The sequence below is a fragment of the Pan paniscus genome, chromosome 3, assembly GCF_029289425.2.
Source record: "Pan paniscus chromosome 3, NHGRI_mPanPan1-v2.0_pri, whole genome shotgun sequence".
NCBI classification, from domain to species: domain Eukaryota; kingdom Metazoa; phylum Chordata; class Mammalia; order Primates; family Hominidae; genus Pan; species Pan paniscus.
Window position 1 is genome coordinate 50,667,175 of NC_073252.2, and position 22,241 is coordinate 50,689,415.

General features: G+C 34.7%; 1 long non-coding RNA gene across 1 annotated transcript in view; it reads right to left on the bottom strand.

Moving 5' to 3' along the window:
* The window catches only part of LOC129397593 (uncharacterized), a 77,287-nt gene extending 63,394 nt beyond the window's left edge, over positions 1 to 13,893 (bottom strand). The window contains exons 1-2 of the long non-coding RNA XR_008625150.2: positions 13,616 to 13,893; positions 12,222 to 12,312 (exon numbers count right to left, since the gene is read on the bottom strand). This is a non-coding gene — a long non-coding RNA (uncharacterized LOC129397593). The remainder of the gene's footprint in view (positions 1 to 12,221; positions 12,313 to 13,615) is intronic.
* Between the last annotated feature and the right edge of the window lie 8,348 nt (positions 13,894 to 22,241).

A 22,241-nucleotide genomic window follows, 5' to 3' on the forward strand; every position in this document is an offset into this window, starting at 1 on the left:
TCTGCCATGCAAAATACATATTTTAAGTTGTTTTCTTCAAAAAATAAGCCACTAGTCAGCACCATTGCATAACATATAAACAACTCATTACAAGTCAAAGCAATAGCTTTGATTCCCACATGACAGGGCATATTCATCTGCACTGTGATTAGGAATACAAAGGACCCTTACATATCATATGCATTAATTAAAATAATATTCATTTACAGTAATCTGTAGAAAATATCTTCACAAAGATGTTAAAAAAATTCACACACACACACAGAAAAACTCATATTTTGACTGAGAAAGATACAGACGCATTGGAAAGTAAAAATAACTCAAATAACAATTTCTTTGAAAGAATACAATTTTAAAATAAATGTGTGGTTCAGGCTGTTTTCTGAATGAGATGCTGAAGTGATTCTGAACTGAGAGAGTTGTAATCTAATCTGGTCCATTTATCCTATGACTCAGTGGATAAAAATCAATTGTGTGGAGGAAAGGAAATTAGAGGAAGGTTAAGTATCTACCATGAATTACACAATGTATTAAGGATTTAATATATATTATCTCTCTTAATCCTTGCAGCGACCTGGAGTGTTACCTACTGTTGTCTACAGTTTACTATTAGGAAACAGAGCCTGGAAATTACACAAATATTAAGGAGCAAACATTTTATTTGTTTGACTTTTCTAACAACATCTCTTGATTTCCTGTGACTAATTGCAGAGCTCTCCTTTCTGTATTTCTCCTTTTAAATAACTACTATAGATTATTTTAACCTTTGGGGATTATTTTCCTATACAGATTTCCAAGTTACTGTCCCCTTCTAACCCTTATTAGAAACTGTACTTTAGTGTTTTTTTGGTAGCTTTGTAATCTTCATTTCTACCATTCTCTGAATGAGATGATTTACCAAAGAGCAATTACTGATTTAAAAGTATTTTTTCTTTTGAAATTTGTCATTTATCTGAATAGTAAATGCTGAAATTTTAAAATTTTGATTTCATCAAAAATGTTTGATGTAACAATACTCCTATACATCTTTTGTTGCCTATCTTTTAAATTATATCTAATATAGCCTACCTCCAAAGACCATATGTTAAAGGATTATTTCTGGGCCACTGGTCAAATTTCCTGTATTTTAATCTTAACTTCTCAAAATAAACTATAAATTCTAAAGAAAATTACTTTAAAACAAAAAACTATTTATTCTTATAATACAAAATATTTAGACAAATGGTGAAACATTCTGATGTCTTTTACACAGTGTAAAGCATTAGATTTTTAGATTTTGGCTTAATGTTATTAAGTCATAGTCAATCATAGGGATGATTAGTTTATTTTGTTACTTTTCGATGAATAGTCTCTACTTTTAGAAGCAGTCCTGTTTGAATTAACCAATTAAAATGTCGACTCCAGTTTTACACAGCCAGTAACTAATCATCTTACTTCTAGCTGTCTTTCTGATTTTTATGTAAGAAAATGGTTTAAAAAAACTTTTATGTTTTAGTAAAAATAACTATAATTATTGAAAAATAAATCTTCCAAATCATCAACTTTTTGTGAGCACTAATTTTTTGTGGATTAATGGAAAGGTGATAGGAATAACAAATTTAAACTTGAAACTGTACTACCTATAAACTATTGTCAAAAATAATTCAAACTTAGATAAGGAAAGACTTTACTCCGAAAAACAAAAAAAGACTATTGCAATAAGGAAAATGCTCCAATCTCAGAAATCTCCAACCATCTCAAAATTAAACAGAAAAAGTATTTTTTTCCCCATAAGGTAAAGAAAGGTATTATGAATTAAATGTGTTCCTCCAAAAGATGTGTTGAAATTCTAATCTCCAGGACCTCAGAATGTGACCTTATTTGGAAATAGGGTCATTGCAGGTATTTAAAAAATGAGGCCATACTTGAGTAGTGTGAATCCTTAATCCATTATGACTGGTGTTATGATGAGACTGTGTAGATAGGAGGGAAGAATGCCACGTGAAGTTGGAGCAGATCCTGGAGCTCGGTGTTAAACATTCGATCTCAGTTTGCCCTGGTTCACTGCATACCATTTCAATCTGCAAATTCAATTCCTTTTTTTAAAAAAGTATTATTTATTTATTTACTTACTTATTTTTATTTAATCTATTTTGTTCTCTTCTTTTGGGGTACCAGTTATGCATTTATTGGATCCCTGTGGATGGTATTTTATTTCTGTTATCAAGTACTTTGAGTGATTTCCTCAAGCCTATTATTATTTTGTGTCTTTGACTTTTTTATTTGTATTTATTTTAGTTTGTCATTCTAATATAGCTTTCATGTTTCTATTAATGCTTATTTTTGTCTTCCATTTCTATCTTAAGCTCTGCCTGATAACTTTTAATCTTTTGTTGCTTTATAATCTCCTTTGTATCATGGTGTCTCCTTTTATAGCTCTTTTTTCTCTGTATGTTTGTATATATGTGAATGTATGTATGTGTATTATAAATATTATATGTGTATATATTACATGCAAATGTAACTATATGGTTTGTAATTTCTTTGAAAGTATAAACTATTACTTGTCAGATGACTGTGTCTTTTTTATAACTACTTTGTGATGTATGTCTAACACTTATTGAGTATTTACTATTTGCAGACACAGCTCTAAACTCTTAATGCTAATTATATGATTTAACATAAATGCTTTATTTGCTTTGCATATACTATTGTACCTCTTTTTTTATAGAGATGGGGTCTTGCTATGTTGCCCAGGCTGGACTTGAACTCCTAGGCACAAGGGAAACTTCTGCCTCAGCCTTCCAAGTAGCTGGGACTACAGACTTGCCCCACTGCACTCAGCCACATACTTTTTTTTCTTTCCATATTTCTTCCTAATTATTAGCCATCTTTGAAGGAATAGGATGAGTTACTTGGAATTATAAAGCAGTGCGGCCAGGAGGGGATTGTAAAGTAAACTGAAGTTTCAGCCGACTCTATTGGGTGTGTTGTCTTGTTTGTCTGTAACACCTCCTTCTTTCCTCAACCAAGCTCAATCTCAGACCAAGGGTTTGCAAACTCAAATGCCTACAAGCACTATGTATACATAGGCATTGCAAGTGTATGATAAGCTTATGATAGGCAGGTCTACTTTTTACATTTAAAAACATTCTTTTTGTTAAAAATTATATACTAAGGTATTTTTCTCAATATTCTTACTCAAATTTCACTAAAAACAATAGTTACAAACAAAAAGATTAGCCATACGCACACACACTCAAAAAAAATTTAAAAAGCAAAAAAACTATGAAGAATTGAGACAGCACACTGAACTGATCTCAGTGAAATAAGGGAAGCTATCCCAATGCTAAACCAGACTATTAAGTACAACTAGCAAATGTTGAGAAGTCATCAGGAAGCTAAGGCAGCATGCTGAGAAGCAACACAGCCCGCATCGGACCTCAGGTAGAGCATATTTCTTCCCTCAAAATAAGTACCTTCATGCTGAAAGACATATCCAATAATCTGCATATCTATATTTATATTTTAATTCTTCAGTGCTTATTCTTCCTATTGCAGTAGTTTGCATAGTCACCTCTTTGGAAATCATATTTCCATTTTTTTTAAATAGGGAGAGTGAATTATACCACACACTATTAGTTCTACTCTACTTATCCTTATAAAGTTTACCTATTATCTACTAGTGTATTAGTTGTCAATTTGTAGGTTTCAGAGTTTTTTTCACATGTCAACACATGGAAGATACATCGTGTGTTTTCTTGACAAATTGGAGAGAAATAAATGAGCATAAATTTTCCTTTCCACTTTGGTGAAATATTACTAATTCAGAGCAACAACACTGATATCTAATGTTGATCTCAAGATTTTATGGCAGTTACTATGTTTTGATTAACTTTTAAGCAGTGTGGCATCTGAATTGTTTGTTGACAAATTCAAGTTTACTCTTCTATAGATTGATGCTTTCACATTATGGGACCCATGTTCATTGCAGTAAATCTTACTGTTATATAATAAATAAAAGTTCAAAACAATGAAGTGACCAGCAATATTGAAACTTTCAAGTGTATTATATAGTCATTAAAAATAATGTTATTAAAACATTTAATAAAATGTAAAATGTTCAGAATATAATCCAAAGAAAGAAAATGGATACAAAATCATATTTAAATAATCTCAACTTTAGAAACAGTATATAAAAATATACATAAAACAATTAAGACAGGAAGTCTATTAATCTGTTAATTGTGCTTCTCTCCGAGTCATAAAATTATGGATAATCTTTAATTTTCTTCATTGTGTTTTCATTGTATCTTCTAAATTGTCTCCATTAGACATAGATTTTATAATAATAATAAATAAAATTGTATAAGTAGTGATTTATAGAAGAAAAAAATGGAAAAAAATAGCCTATGGTAACAAAAAGTTTTGGAATTACTAACTTAATGTCACAAGAAAAATAAGCAAGGCAAAAGAAGAGGTAAATTTATTATTCCATATCTTCTTTACAAGATGACAATGACTCCTGAGACTCTTTTTAGATACAACACTGAACAAATCATGGTTACTTGACCAGCCTAGTAAATTGTTTAGTCTTAATGTAAAAAGAAGGACATGATGTGCATCCTCTGATTCCAAAAACAAAAAATGGTAAAATGAATAAAATTAATTAAAATAATTAAAGAAATTGTAATTTTTTAAACGTTTTCACTTTTTCCCCCTTACATTTTGTCTTTCAGTATGTTGAATAAAATATACTCAGGTAAACTTTTGGGTTTTCTATATCCTCCAACATTTGGGCCAAAATTGCTAGTAACAACAATAGTAACAATAATATTAATAAATCCAGTGCATAGAAGCACTTGTGAAATAAAAATCATATTATACAATTCAGTTTTGATTTAATAAAACAACTAGAAATTGCTAAATACAATATCATCTCAAGTGAAACAATGAACATTTAATAAAGAAATAATTTAGTTCTTAATTGAAAGTGTCATAGAATGCCAAATACAGATTTTGTATTGGAACAAGTGAGCCTTTCAATTTAATAGAACTGTTATTGCATTTTCATGTTTTAGGTGAAGAAGAGTTCCCTAGGCTCAGATTTTAAGCATTGTCAACCCTCACACTTCAATGAATAGATGAAATTGTAGATGAGACCAAGAGTAAAAGTTAGCACTCCTGTTAGCCTTCTGTTTATTATTCTGCTTAACATCATTCTGGATTAGTTACAGTTACAAAAAGTTCTCTGACAAGTATTTGATGAGTTATCTTTAAACATCCAAGTATTTCAAAAAGTCATCTAAACTGTATTTCTCGTAGACCAGACACCCTTTAGTAATGGTTGCTTTGTAGCTACTTGCTTTTAAAAAAGTATTTTGAGCAATTTCACTGTGAAAACTGTATATGCATATATATATATATATATATATATATATATATATATATATATATATATTCCAGCATGAATTATTCTCTAGGGGAGACTTTACCTTAAAGCATTCTGGTTTGTTTCCAAGGCTCTTGTTTCCATTCAGAAAGAAAGGTGAGGTCAGGAAGGGAACCTCAACCCCGTTCGGCATTAGGGTCTTTGTCAGCTATCACCAACAGCAGGGTTTATGACAAATGAGGAGCCAGGCTTCCAGCTAAATTTCAGTTTAGTTATTTTTGTTTTAATGTATGTGTGAATCAATTAATCCTGTCATAGAAGGGCATCGTAAACTGTGTGCCAGAGTTAATGAGTCAGACATTATCACATCATTACACCAGCTGGCATAATGTAGCATGTGTTGTTTGTCATAATATACACTGCCATGCTTAACAACCATTAATTGTTTACACGAGCAGTCATATTTTTCTTCAAAGAACCTTCAGTGACTGGATAATATTTTGAAGGCTTTTTAAGTGAATAACTGTTGCAAGAAAAGGATATCTTCACTAAAGTAGTCTATAATGTAAGAAACTGAATCAAGGGGAAGACATTTAGATGACGGTGAATGTCTTGAGGATCAAGACATTTCTTCTTTTCAAAGAAAACCGCCATGCTGCAGAATCAGCTAAATCCTAAGACTGATTTACATGATTGATTCAACTATTGTCAAGAAAATGTTGGTGAAGTAGAATTCCCTAGTGGTACATTTTTTTTAGAGGATCAATGAGGCCCATACCTAGGATACCTGTATTACCACGAAGACTTTCTGATAGAAGATACAATCATGGATTTACAATTTTTTTAGAAAGCATTATAAAAAGCTTGGCTATTTTTGTTTTCTTGGCTGATGAAAGGCAGCATGTGGTCATCACAGCCTAAAGTTATAGTTTACCAGCTCTCTGTGGATTGGTTTCAGGCAACTTCTGCACATTTTCATTGGCCATATGGCTTTTTCCAGCCAAACAGGAGCACCACAAGTTAAGGTAAAGTTTCCAAAAGAGTGATAGCATAAATCATGGTAACCTTTAACCCAGAGCTGATTTTCTCACTGGCTATTTGGTCATAAGTTAATAATGTCTCAATTAGCCAAACAGATTTAATAAAAAAATGAATTTACTGTAAACACAAATGATTTTTACAACGAACAAGCAAGTAAGAAATTAAACTAAATGCAAGAAATGAACACAAGGAGGAACTAAACTAAATGCTACTTATGAAAAAAGATCTGATAATGTATATGAAAGCACTTTGCAAAGTGCATACACTGCTATTGCACTAGAAAGTGCTACTATAATTATTGCTACGATTGTAACCAGTTTTCATGAAAACTGTTAAAACTGCTTATGATTATTCCTATGATTATGGTAGAAATCAAGAAAAAATAGTAATTGTATACAAATCAATTCCATAGAGTTTCAAAAATATTTTACATTGAATGGAAGAAGAAATAGTGATATTGTGATGTACTGAAAATATTTCAAAACACTATTTTTCTACTTTTTTGGTTTTTATTGATATATAATATTGTACATATTTATGTGATACATATGGTATTTTGTTACATGCATACAACATGAAATGATCAAGTCAGGGTATTTAGGATATCCACTGTCTCTAGCATTTATCATTTATATGTGTTGGAAACATTTCAAATCCTCTCTTCTAATTATTTGGAAATGTACAATACACTATTGTTAATTATAGTTACCCTACCGTGCAATTGAACATTAGAACTTAGTTCTTCTATGTAACTGTATCTTTGTTTCCATAACCTGCCTCTCTTCAGGCCCCATGCTCTCCAATGCACACATCCTTCCCAGCCACTGGTAATTATCATTCTACTCCCTATCTCCATGAGATCAACATTTTAAGCTCGCATATATGAGTGAGAATATGTAATATTTCTTTCTGTGTCTCTTTTATTTAACTTAACATAATGTCCCCCAGTCCCACTCATGTTACTGCAAATGACAAGATTTCATTTTTTTATGGCCAAATAGTATTCAATTGTGTGTGTGTGTGTGTGTATTATCCTTATCTATTTATTTATCCATTGATAGATGCTTAGGTTGATTTCATATCTTAGTTAATGTGAATAGTGTTGCAATAAACATGAGGATATAGGTATCCCTTTGACATGCTGATCTTTATCCCTTTGGATGCATATCCAGTAGTGAAAATGCTAGGTTGTATGATAGTTCTATTTTTAGTCTTCTGAAAAAATCATATGGATCTTACTGTGATCCATAATGGCTGTACTAATTTACACTCCTACCAACAGTTTAGAAGACTTCTTCTTTTGCATTCTCACCTGCATCTGTTAGTTGTTGTCTTTTTGATAGTAACTATTATATACCTCAAGCAAGATGATATATATCTCATTGTGGTTATGATATGCATTTCCCTGATGATTAGTGATGTTGAGCATTTCTTTGTGTATTTGTAGGCTACATGTATATCTTCTTCTGAGAAATGTCTGTTCAGATCCCTTGCCTGCTTTTAAATGGGGTTATTTGATTTTTTGCTGTTGAGTGGAGTTCTTCATATATTCTGGATATTAGTCCCTTGTCAGATGAATAGTTGGCAAATATTTTTTCCTATTCAACATACGATAAATGTGTAGATTTATCCTATTCAAATATTTTTTCCTATTCAACATAGGATAAATATTAGAATGTTGTCCATACATTCTGTTTATTGTTTCCTTTGCTATACAGACAATTTTTAGTTTAATATAGTCCCATTTTTCTATTTTTGTTTTTGTTACCTATGCTTTTGATGTCTTAGCCATAAAATCTTTCCTAGACCAATGCCCTGAAGTGTTCACCCTGTTCTTTTTCCTCAAGTATTTTATAGTTTTAAATCTTTTGTTTAAGTCTTTAGTGTATCTAGACTTGATTTTTGTATATGTTGAGTGAGAGGGGTCTAGTTTCATTCTTATGCATATGAATATCTGGTTTTCCCAGCAACATTTATGGAAGATGGTGTGTTTTCCTCAATGTATGTTCCTGATGTCTTTGTCAAAAATCATGATTTTAAATAAGTGAATTTATTTCTGGGTTCTCTATTCAGTTCCATTGGTTTGTGGTGTTTGTTTTTATGTAAATACCATGCTGTGTTGGTTACTACAGTCTTGTGACATATTTTGAAGTCAGATAGTGTGATGCTTCTAGCTTTGTTCTTCTTTCTTAGAATTATTCTGGCCGTGCAGGCTCTTTTTTGTTCCAAATAAGTTTTAGAATTTTTTTTTTAATTTCTGTGAAAATGTCATTTTTTGTTTGTTTGTTATTTGTTTTTGTTTTTGTTTTTTAAGATGGAGTCTCACCCTGTCACCCAGGCTAGAGTGCACTGGCGCAAACCTGGCTCACTCCAACCTCCACCTCCCAGGTTCAAGCAATTCTCATGCCTCAGCCTCCTGAGTGGCTGGGATTATAGGTGCCTGCTACCAGGCCCAGCTAATTTTTGTATTTTTAGTAGGGATGGGGTTTCCCCATGGTGGCCAGGCTGGTCTCGAACTCCTGACCTCAGATGATCTGAGGTCTTGGCCTCCCAAAGTGCTAGGATTACAGGCGTGAGCCACCTCGCCTGGCCAAAAGTCATGATATTTTGGTAAGAATAGTATTGAATCCATAGATTGCTTTGAGTAGTACTGTCACTTTAATGATATCAATTCTTCTAATCCATGAGCATGGGATGTCTTTCCATTTATTTGTGTCCCCTTCAATGTTTTTCATCAGGGTTTTATAGTTTTCTTTCTAAATATTTTTCCCCTCTTTGGCTGAATTTATTCCTAGGATTCTGTGTGTGTGTGTGTGTGTGTGTGTGTGTGTGTGTGTGTGTAGCTACTGTAAATGGAATTTGCATCCTTGTTTTCAGCTAGGTTGTCATTGATGCATAGAAATGTTATTGATTTTTGCATGTTGATCTTGTATCCTGCAACTTTACTTAATTTATTTACCAGACTTAAGAGTTTGAATGGGCATTTATTGGTATAAACATTCCTCTTTCCACTGTTTTTGCTATATCCCATAAGTTTTGGTATGTTGTGCTTCCATTTTCATCTGTTTCAAGAATTTTTTCTATTTCCGTCTTAATTTCTTCATTGACCCAATAGTCACTCAGGAGCATGTTATTTAATTTCTGCATATTTTTAGACTTTCCACAATTCTTGTTATTGATTTCTAGTTTCATTCCATTGTAGTCTGGAAAGATACTTGATATGAATTCAATTGTTTTAAATTTTTTGAGACTTCTTTTGTGTCCTAACATATGGTCTGTCCTGGAGATTGTTGCTTATGCCATTGGGAAGAATGTGTATTTTGCAGCTGTTGGATAAAATATTTTGTAAATACCTATTAGGTCCACTGGGTCCAAAGTGTAGTTTAAATCCAGTGTGTCTATGTTGATTTTCTGTCTAGGTAATCTGTCTAATGCTGAAAACTGAAGCCCCAATTATTATTGTATTTTAGTCTCTCTTTCCTCTTTGATCTAATAATATTTGCTTTATATATCTGGGTGCAAATTATATCTGCGTGGAATGTCTTTTTTCATCCTTTTACTTTCAGTGCATGTCTTTACAGATGATGAGTTTCTTATAGGCAGCATATAGTTAGCTCATGTATATTTAATTCATTCAGCCAGTCTATGTCTTTTAAGTAGATAATTTAATCTGCTTACATACAAGGTTACTATTGATAGATGAGGACTTATTCCTGGTTTTTAGATTTTTTTTATTGGTATATCCTTTTTATATCTCTTGTTTCTTTCTTTCTTACTGTTTATCATTGTGGTTTGGTGGTTTTCTGTAGTGGTAACATTTAACTCCTTTATCTTCCTCATTTTTGTTTGTTCTGCCAGGGAGTTGTATACTTTTGTGCATTTTCATGATGGTAGATACCATCCTGGTAGATACTACTTCAAGGTGTAGGATTCCCTTATGCATTGTTTGTATGGCCAATTTAGTGATGAATATCATGTTTTCACTTACCTAGGAAAAACTTTACTTCTCTTTCACTTTTGAATTATAACTTTGCTAGGATATAGTTTTCTTGACTGACTTTTTTTCCCCAGCACATTGAATATATCATTCCATTCTTTCCTGGCTTTAAGGATTCTGCTGAGAAATTTACTGTTAGTCTGATAAGAGTTCCCTAATCTGTCCTTGATTTTCTCTTCGTTTATGACTTTTGACAGCTTATCTATAATTTCCCAGGGAGAAGAACCTTTTATGTTGTATCCATTTGAGGATCTGTAAGCTTACTGTATCTTGATGTCTAACTCTCTTGCTATACTTGAAAAGTTTCCAGCTATTATTACTTCACTAAATATATGATATTATACATATGGGGGCAGGTCCTTGGGTCCCTAGGCAGTGTGCATGACATCATTAATGGCAGTAGCAATGTTGGAACAACCCTTGAGGTCCCAAGCAGCATGCATTGGTGTTAGCAGTGGTGGTAATGAGCTGGACAGGCCATTTCCCAAGTGACATATGTGGGTCGGTTATGATGACAGTGGCAGCAGGCTCTGTGGGCCTGTCCTCAAGCCCCCAGTAGGGGTGCATGGTTGCTAACTATTGTGAACAAAGTGGGGTAATCTCCAGCCCTTCAGACTGCATGCTTGGATGCCAGTAACAGATGATCTAGGTTGTTGTTAGGTCCCTTGATGGTATGCACATGGACCTAGGGTGATCAACAGAGTGGGTGCAGTCCCCAGGCCCTTGGCTGTGCTGGGCAATAAAGGAGTCAGTGCCAGGCAGTGTAAGTCTGTCCTCACATCCCTCTGAAAATGCGCACAGGAGAAGGCTGTGGGGGGTGGGGGTGGGGTGATCCCCAGGCCAGCAGACAGCATGCTCATGTGCCAGCAGCAAAGTTGTGTCTTTTGTCAGACCTCCTGATGGTGCATCCACATGCCCAGAGTGACAGATGCCACTGGACTTCCTCCAGGTCCCCAGGCGGTGTGCTTGAACACTGGGAGGGGCGGCACAGGCACAGGTACAGGCTTAGAGGGCAACTCAGGGCCATTCCCAAACCCCTAAGAGCATGATCAAGTGGTGGCAGTAGCAGTGGTAGGTAGGCAGAATCTGTCCTCAGGGCATGTGGATGTATGCTGCAGCTCTGCTACTATGGGTGATGAGGTTGCCATCAGTGGCAGTGGTCCCCAGCAGGTGGCTTTCAGGCTGTGTGTTGCATTGCTTTGGCTCCCTTAGTCCAGAGGCCAACCTCTCCAGTGTGCTGTTACTACCTGTTACCTGGAGTGTAGGACTGTGTGGGCTACAGCGCTGGGGACCTGGCAGTACTCACTGCCGGGTCCACCTTGTGTTGTGCCATGGCAGCCTTCCAGGTGGATATTAGGGGATGTCACTAGGGCTACAGGGATGTGAAGATATGGGGGCTATTCCCCATGTCAGTATACAGTCTAATGGATGCTAGGCTCTCAAATTGGTATCATGTTGCAGCTGCTTGGGTCTTGGGGGACGTGGGACCTAACATGAGCTTCCTCTCTGGAGCAATGCCATCTCATGAACTCCAAGCAGCTCCCTGTAATAGTCTCAGGGCTTGTGAAGGCTGAGAGGGCTTTCCCATAGCTAGGATTTCAGGAATCCTCAGTGGGAATGTGGACCACTGGGGATACGTCGCTTATCTCACTCTGTCTTACAACGAGGATCTTCTGTGGGCTCCCAGGGTATCCCAGAGGGCTGGCTGCCTTGCTTCACTCTCCTTCCCTGCCTCAGGTGTTTCTTGAAACCTCTCTGCTGAATTCCAATGTTGTTTTTCAGAGGATCTATTTGAACTGATTATTTACTCACTGTTTTGGTTCTTCTTTATGGAGAAACCAAGTGCTGGGTGCCTCTAGTCAGCCGTCTTGAAAATCTGTTTGAATATTGGAATTTTGATGCCCTAATGTAACAAAAAAATAAAAAGTGAAAAGTATGCACAATTCCCTTACATGTTTTGATTATCCATATTAGGTAAAAATATTTCTATAAAGCCAAATTTTCTCTGCAACAGTTCAACAGTTTTAGAATGTGTGATAGTGAATGCCATTAAAAATAAGTCTTTGCCTTTCAATTTATTATCCAAAAACATCCCAGGGATAAAGTTAGCACTAGAGATCTTTCAGGGTTGACAGAGCAAGTAGAAATATGCAGATAGAACTACATGGAATGGTAAGCAATCGTGTTTTTGACCCACAAAATAGTAATTTTATATAGTTCAACCTAATATCAGCAGTGGAAAATATCTAAACCACACTGAACTTAGAATCACTGGCACTGGGAGGCCACACTGGTTTTTTTAAATAGAATAATCCATGAAAAAAGGAGTAATGAGGACAAAACAGTCCTTTAGTTTGGAAAAAAGAAAAAAAGAAAAAAAAAACTCTAGTAGCTACTCAAGATGTATCTCACATCATGGCTGCAATAGAAGGGGAAATGTGAGACTTCCTTGGAAGTGAAGCAAACGAGATTCAGGACTCTTCCTTCTCTTGGACTTTTCCACATTCTGTTCCTTTCTCCGGAATATTCTTCACTCAGTCTTCTGAGTCAGTGATTTAAGTCTCAAATTAAATGTCACCTCTTCAGAGATGTTCTTTAACCATACATTTTAAAATTAGTCCTCCCTAGCCCATTCTCCTCCACTGCATCTATTGTTTTTCTTCACACCACACATCTCAATTTGGACTATATACTTGTATCTTTGCTTATGTCTCAATTGTCTATCTCTCCACACATGAATCTAAGTTTAAGTAGGACAGGAACCATGTTTATATATGAGCAATAAAAATGTGTTACATGAATTAGCTGGTTAAATCTACTTCTTTTCCATTAATATATAACCATCTCTGTTTTTTTTCATTTTAAGTATTAGTAATATCCCAACAAGCATAATTTTATCAAATAAACATAATGGAAAGGTACAAAAGTAACTTCAAATAATTAAATTGCATGTAAATAATAAAGAAGGTCAAAAATGAAATTACTTTGCAAACTATTGACATCATATACTGTATAGTGTTATTCTTGTTGGAAAGATATTTTGTCATGTTCTACAAACACTATACCTTCCCATAAAACCATCAAGACCTATTTTAACTTTAAGGATACGTATAAACATTTAAAGAGAAAAGAAGCTACCACATTTGACCAAGTAGATATGTGAACTTATTGCTTGGGATGGAAAAAAGGTAAAATTATTTGCTCACGTCATCACTGATTTGCTGAGGGTACTGATTGCCTGGCTACCTCCTATGGGATACAACTCTAGGAGGAGCAACATCTAATATTGCTGCATACGTAATGCTGGGATGTATTTCAGTCATGAGATGTTGCTCATATAGCTGCTCTTCTGAAATTTAAACAAATTGGGTATGTCATACAGATAAACATAAAAACATACATAAAAGATAAAAGGAAAGAAAACAAGGAGAGAGGAAGGGAAGAGAGGAGAGAAAGAGAAGGAGGGAGGAGGAAAGAAAGGATCACTCTAGAAATAAATTAAAGCAGAAAAAAATACATAAGTAAATGATGTTATTTATAATTTCTTGAGAACTATTGAATTAAGAATTCAATATTTGATTAATTCAAGAAAACAGAATACTGATTTCAGTGAATCTGATTCCTGTCTTTCCTTTTTAATTTATTTTTCTATTTATAATTGGCACATAACAATTATACTTATTTACAGCAAACAATGGGATATTTTAATGCATTTATACATAGTATAATGATCAAATGAGGGTAATTACTATAACCATCACCTTAAACATTTAGCATTTCTCTGTAGCAACAACTTTCTATTAAGACATATGGATATTTTTAAACTGCTCTAGTAATTCTTGCTAGTCAACTTTAATCCTGGTATGTTAATTACTGTAGTTCTTCCTTAGATATTTTTCTTAATTACTCCTACAAGTGTTTATGAAAATATTTTTATTGGAATTGCTAGAAAATCATTACACTTTTAGAGGAATAGTGAAAAGTTGATCTGAACTAGATTAAAAACTATTTCACAGGCATAACAATTTTCAAAATCTTAAACTTTAAGGTGAAAAAAGTGGCATATAGAGTCCTGTTCAGCAGTCTTTTTGCTTCTTTATGAATCTCAAATTTATTAGCACACTAAATTATATAAATTGAATAAATATCTAATCTTATTAACAGTTCATTTTTTTCACACAAGTTATAAATATGTGGAAAAGAACACTAAGATGAGAGTTTTAGGCTAATAGAAGAACCCTGGGATTGAATGTGCCTAGTAACCATGCATCTCTGGAGTTAGGTTATCACAGTCAGCACATTGCTTTTTGCCTCATTATTTGTGAACCTTAGAATAACATTCTGAATTCCTGACAGACTTTCATAAAATTGCTCTTCCTTACTTTTAAACTATTAGTATCCCATGGACACAAAATAAAGTAACACTATTTTTTTTTAGTAAAACCATAGAAACACTTTCTATGTCATTCTCAATTATGAAAATCACAAGTCACAACTTAGCCTCTGAAATCAAATTGCCTCAAAATTGCCACAGAACTCTTTCAATAGAGGATGAATTTAGTGGTTCTAATTTCTAATTTTCAGAACCACACATTATGTTTTCCAAGTAAATAATTTTGTTTTCAGGTCTATTTCTAGTTTAAGTTCATGGGACAAGCCTGATAATTGCCAAATTGTGACTTTGATTAAAAGGGTACATATCTCAGTGAGCGTCAAATTGAAGTCATCAAAACAACAATATGGAAGTTATCTTCATCCAAGCACTCTCCTGCCTCCAGATCTTTGCATCCTCCCACCTAGAATGCTCTTCTCAAGATAGCCAGAGCTTCTTCCTCATATATATGTGTGTGTGTATATATATATATATATATACACACACACACATATATATGTATATATATACCTACATACATTTATACATACATATATAGGTATACATATTTACAAGTACATAGATCATGTTTATCTATCTACTCTCACTGGAATGTAAGCTTCATGTAGGCAGGGATTTTTTTTTTTAATTCTTCACGGCCATTTTCCTAGTATCTAGCAGTTGTGCAACTAATGTTTATTGAATGTGTGAATGAAAACATGAACAAAATGAATAAATGAATGAATAAAAATGTCTAGCAAACAAAATCATACCCTTTGACGACAAAATATAAATATCTAGGAGACGTGTATAACACTGGTGATTTTGTGTTATGTTAGAAGACAACAAACAATAATACATGTATATTTTGAAAGAAGGACTTGTTAACACCAACTCTGTAGGGAAAAACATCTGAAAGTTATAATTGACCACAGGCAAATATGACTGCAAACAAAAGCCAAAGACTAATTTTCATTCATTATTTGAAATTAATCAGACCTGTGTTAGAGACTTGTATTTTATGTATAAAAAGGTCTAAATACTAAATACCAATAATCCACTGAACTAATAAGTGTTATTAAAATTTGATATTCATAAATTAAAATTAGTGTGCCATTAGAATTTATCAAATATTTAATATTCTGCTAAGAAGTCTGGTTGCCACACAATAGTCGGCAATGTCAGAAAGCTCTTACTGGGCACACACATACAAATAGTTGGAGTTCCCACTATTTCAATGGGAAATTCTTTGATTTTGATGCATCATCAGTATTATTCTTTCTGCTTAACTTAAATTTATGTTACTTTAGGCTTCACCATAGTCAATTCTGTATCATTTGTGCAAAGGTTGGATGGATATTTTCATAGAAAGTCTTTCTGTCCTTTATGGGTTTTGTCATATAATTATTTAATAAAAAAGGTTTTAAAATATAAACCAGTGTTCATTATAAAAAAACTATTAAAAGAATGAATAAGCAACCCACAGAGAGGAAGAAAATATTTTAACACATATACCCAACAAAGGACCCAGATCCAGAATATATAAAGATCTCCTGTAAATAAAAAAGAAAAACATAAGCAACCCATTAGAAAAATGGTCAATAGACTTTCACAGATGCTTCACAAAAAAGATATTCAGATGTCCAATAAATAGATGCAAAAGTGTTCAGCTTTATTAGTCATCAGAGATGTAAATATTAAAACCACAATATAATACCACTACACAAACATCAGAATGGCTAAAATTAAAAAGGCGTTATATCAAGTGTTGGCTAGCATGTGGAGCAATCACTCTCATATACTGCTGATTTGGGTGTAAATTTGTATAGCAAATTTAAAAACTGTTCAAAAGTATCCATTAAAATGAAACATATGCATACTCATGACTTAGCAATTCCACTGCTAGGTGCATACACAGTAGAAATAGATTCCTACATATAGTCACAAAAAATACATTACTAGAATGATCACAGCAACATTATTTCATAGCAGCACTATTTGTAATATCTCAAACATTGGAAACTATCCAAATGCCCATCGACAAAAGAATAGATTAAAAATTGTCATATGTTCACACAATGGAATCTTACACAGCAATGAGAGTGAATGAACTACAACTGAATGTAATGACAGAGATGACTCTCTCAAACATAATTTTGAGTGCAAAAAAACAGACATAAAAAAGTAAGTATTATGTTATTACATTTATATAAAAACATACAAAATTAAACTAGGCTGCTGAAGTCATGATGTTCCTTAAATTTGGGTGGCAGAATGTAAGTAACCAAAGGGGACACAAGGGGGATATCCTGGATGCAAATAATTTGGTTTCCTTATTTTTTTCTGGCTATTTGTGAGTATTTAACTGGTGAAAATTTGTAGAGCTGTACACCTATAACGTGCACTCATCTGTATTATATTATACTTCAATAATGTTCTAATATCTCAATAGGCAGAAAATGTAAATACACAGCCTAACCACCCCTAAAGTACATGTTCAGTGGCACTTCATGGTTATCATCAAAGGTGTTTTGTTTTGTTGTTTTGTTTTGTTTTGTTTCACCACTGGAAAGTGAAGTAAAGAGGTATTTAATTCTGCTTCCATGGCAAAAGAGCTAATTATCAAGGTTACAGACGAAAAATCTAAAGGTAACTCCAGGGCCCACTTCATGAGTGTGAAACCCATGCAGTCACACAGGGCCCCGTGATTGCTTTAATGACCTGCTGTTGCCATCTTGAAATTAACAATATTTCTTCAACACGGGGCCCACATCTTTATTTTCCACTTATCCTTGCAAATTATGTGACAGTCCTGGGTAACTGATTTACTTTTTTTAAGTATCAGAGGTACTCTCTGCATTCAAAAATTAAGAAAAAATAAGCTTATATTATGACGAGAAATACTCTGATTGGAAATAAGAAAGGCCTGGCACATCAGTGAAATAGTTCCTTACATATGGTGTTATGCCCAGACCGTTAGTTCCCCAAAGAAGACCACCAGAGTCCAGAGTCAAAGCCAAGCGGCAACGATCTTTACTACAAGTTCGAACCTGGTCCCTCCATTCCACAGCATACAAGAGGGCCCTGAACAATGCGAGTGTTTGCTTTTTATAGCCTGAAAGTTACACGGGAACAAAGGAATTCTTTTGGTTCCCGCTCTTTCAGTAAAACTTTGAACGGCTGTCCCCTTATCGGAGACTTTCCTGGTGGTGTTTGTACTGGGCTCAGGAAGTTTGAGAGATATATGGCGATATGTGGTGGGATGGGAGGATGGGATGTGTTTGTACTGGGCTTGTTTGTTTTGAGCCCGGGGCTGAGGAATGTGCCCGTCTCCTTTCAATGGATATTCAAATAGATGCACAAAAATGAATTAATAAAAGAAACAGACTAGTGGGATGAGTAATGACAATTTCAAAATGATTATTAAAAAATGACTATTGGGTAGTTTTGTGGAAAGATAGGCAATCGGGCCAAACAACATGGCATATCCTTCTTACCTGGATAATTCTATGAAACAATTCAATAACTTATCATTAATTTGTCTTAGCATATCAGTAAAGCTTTTTTCTTTTCTTTTCTTTTTTTTTTTTTTTTTGGAGATACAGTCTTGCCCTGTCACCCAGGCTGAAGTGCAATGGTGTGATCTCGGCTCACTGCAACCTCTGCCTCCTGGGTTCAAATGATTATCTTGCCTCAGCCTCCTGAGTAGCTGGGACTACAGGAGCCCACCACCATGTCTGGCTAATTTTGGTATTTTTAGTAGAGATGGGATTTCACCATGTTGGCCAGACTGGACTGGAACTCCTGACCTCCAGTGATCAACCAGCCTCAGTCTCCCAAAGTGCTAGAATTACAGACGTGAGCTGCCATGCCTGGCTGGAGTAAAACAATTTTTTTACAAAAAATATTCCCTTGGCAATATTGAAAATGTGGGTTAAAAGTGTGAGTTACTTCAAAGGCATGAGACATTCATTCATCAATCCATCTATCCTTTTAATCATCCATTCATTCTTCCACTCACCTATCTACTCATCACATTGGAAGGAAAAGAAATACAAAAATAAACCTTGCCTGGATTCCATCTTAAAGAAGATACAACATATCTATAAATAAATGTCAGACAAGATAGAAAATATGTCCTGAGAGATATATTTGTTATTTAAAAAATTTGGTGGAAAAGCAATGACTTCAGGCTGGAAAAAGTCAGAAATGCTTTTATAAAAAAAATAGCCTGTATATTGTAATTTGAAAACTAGATAAGATTTTGATGTGCACAGAAATTTGGAAGATGTTTTATTCTTGTTATTTCTTTAATACCTAACTCACGTATCCTCTGCTCTAGGAAAATTGCCCTCACTCTTTTCTACTTACCATCATAGATAGACTGAGTCTTAGATTTACGTTAAATAAATGGAATAATTTTAAGGACAAAAACAAACCTATAACTATACATCATGAATTCAGATAAAATATATTATACACATTAGGAATCGAATACAATTTAAATTCAGTAAATGTCAACTACTTAACTGAAACACTCCAAATTCTTTGGCTTTGAGGTGTAGCTAGTGGTTCAGAGAACAGATTCTAGAACTTTCAATCTGTATGACTTTGAATTCTAGCTCCAATTCTCACTAGCTTTGCAACCTGAGGTAAGGTGCTTAACCTCCTATACTTCTATTTCTTCACCTATAAGTTAGAGATAATAGTATAATTTTTATAGATTTATTGTGAGGAAAAGATGAGTTAGTATATTTAAATTCTAGTTATTATTATTATATTTATTCAGAAACTATATTCAGTTTTTTACATATAGTTCATGCATTGTATAATTTTAGAGACATTAGTAAGGATCCTTGCCTTAAAAACCACCTTTCCTTGTTTATTTCTTGTTGCCTTAATGTCTACCATCACAGATTCATTTTGTTGCCTTAAATATTCTATGTTTCTCAAAATTTAATTTCTAATTTGAGCTTGAGGAATAGAATAACATTTTCCTTCTTCTCTAGTTCCTTATATTTTCCTCACCCTTACTTCTAATAGACTTCCTTGAACCAAATAGCTAGAGTGATCCTGTTAAAGTAATATAGATTGGCTAGCATTGTGAGACAAACTACCTCGAAACGTAGAGACTTTAAACAACAATGATTTATTATTTCTCATGATTTTGTGAATTAGCTGGTGATACGGTTTGGCTATGTCCCCACCCATATCTCAGCTTGAATTGTATGTCCCAGAATTCTCATGTGTTGTGGGAGGGACTCGGGGGGGTGTAATTGAGCCGTGGGGGCCAGTCTTTCCCATGCTACTCTCATGATAGTGAATAAGTCTCATGAGATCTGATGGGTTTATCAGGGGTTTCCACTTTTGCTTCCTCCTCATTTTTCTCTTGTTGCCACCAAGGAACAAGTGCCTTTTGCCTCCCACCATGATTCTGAGGCTCCCCCCAGCCATGTGGAACTGTAAGTCCAATTAAACCTCTTTTTGTTCCCAGTTTCGGGTATGTCTTTATCAGCAGCATGAAAATGAATTAATACAGTTGGGCTATTCTTTTGCTAGTTTTATCTAGACTTACTCTTGCATTCAGCTGGAAGCTAAGCTGGGCTAGAAGATCCAAGATGGCCTCACAGGTCTGGTAATTGGTTTGGCTCTTGGCTGGGAAAACTAAGTTCTCTACACATTGTAATAAAATTTTAATGAAAAGAGCTGTAAAATAATGCAGCCATGTTTTTCAGTCTACCTCAGTCCACCCTCCAATTATGATGACTTCCATTCCTCACCCATGCAAAAAATTGCTCATCCTTCCCCTCCAACTCTCCTCTCATTACAGAATCAGACAGAAACCCCACTATCTCACAATCTACATTTAGTTCAGATATAGGCACAACTTCTTGGCTGCATTTATGTGGGTCCAGAGAGCTGTTTTCTAGAGACTAATTATTAAGATATCCGTCATACAATGATTAGAGGGAAACTAGAGAACTCCATTAGACAGTCCCCTTCAAAAGGAATAACAGAAAGCACACAGAACACCTAACTTGAAGCAATTCTACAGTACGGCTGGACATATGCTTCCAGCTCCCAAGAAAATATGGTAGGTCCAAGATGGCTTCTGGGATGCCATCATTCCCCTTCATGTGGCTTCTCATCCTCCAAATAGCCAGACTGCCTTCAGTACATGGTGATCTCAAGGTAGCATCCAAAGTGAGCAAAAGGAAAAGATGCCTCTTGAGACTTAGCCTTGAAAATTAAATAACATCACTTTTGCCAGATTGAAGCCTTGCACTGATGATTATGCAATTTTCACTGAGATCCAAACTCATCCTTCTATACTCTGCTTTGTTGTAATGATGGAGGTGGGACTGAGCAGATGATGTTTGACTTTGCCAGTGGAGTCAGAGATAACAGAGAGAGACTGCAAAATTGGAGAAAGGAAAGTGGACTTGCTTCTCCCAATTTGGTCCCTATATTCTTGTGGTTCATGTGAGTGCATCACTGCATCATCACTTCTTCACACCCAGTAGCAGGTCCTTCTCATGGCAGGAACCTAATCTAGTTGATCATTTTCTCAACACATGGTACTGATCTGGTCAGGATCCCTCAGCGACTCTGACAAAAGCTGGCCAACATTCCTTCCTCAGAGGTCTGATTTGTTTTGCTTCATGGTACACTTCCTCTAACTTGCTAAATTGAAATAGTCTAGTCTCTTTTGCCCACCCCTAAGGGACGTAGCTGCTTCCTACCTCACTGATAGTTTCGTGTTCTCTTTTTTATTGAATGACCTACTTAATACTTTTATACTTAGTTATAAACATTTATTTATATTCAATTATCTCAAGTAACTAGGTTTCCACCTCCAGACTGGACTCTGAATGATATGATTCCATCTCTTGCTAGGAAGAGCTACAAAATATTGTGATTGTGTTCTTCATTCTACCACAAATGGTGAGACAAATCATGATATTTCTTTCTTTAAACTCTCCAAGGCCTTTTCATCTCATTCAGAGTAAAAACTCAAGTCCTCTCGAAGGCCACAATGGCCTCCTTGCTGCCCTTTGAACATGTTATACTCCTGCCATAGAGATTTCATGTTTGATTTTCCATCTGCCTGGAAGATTCTTTCCCCAGATGGCTATAGGGCCCACTTTCTTATCCTCTCAAGTCATTGCTCAAATGTCACTTTCTCACTAAAGCCTCTCTTGACCACCTTATTTAAAATTGAAGCAATCCCTCCCAACCAATATCTAGTACCCCCTATTTCTCTTTCTTCTTTCATTTTTTTCCATAGTGTGTATAATCATTTAACTTATTTTACAATTTATTTACTGCCATCCTCCACTTCTCCCAACCTTAGAATTTAAGGGACAATATTTTTAACTGTTTTTTTTTTCTATGCTGTTGCACCCAGACTTAAGAAAAGGGTTTATCATAGAAGAGACTCTCAGTAAGTTTATAAAGAA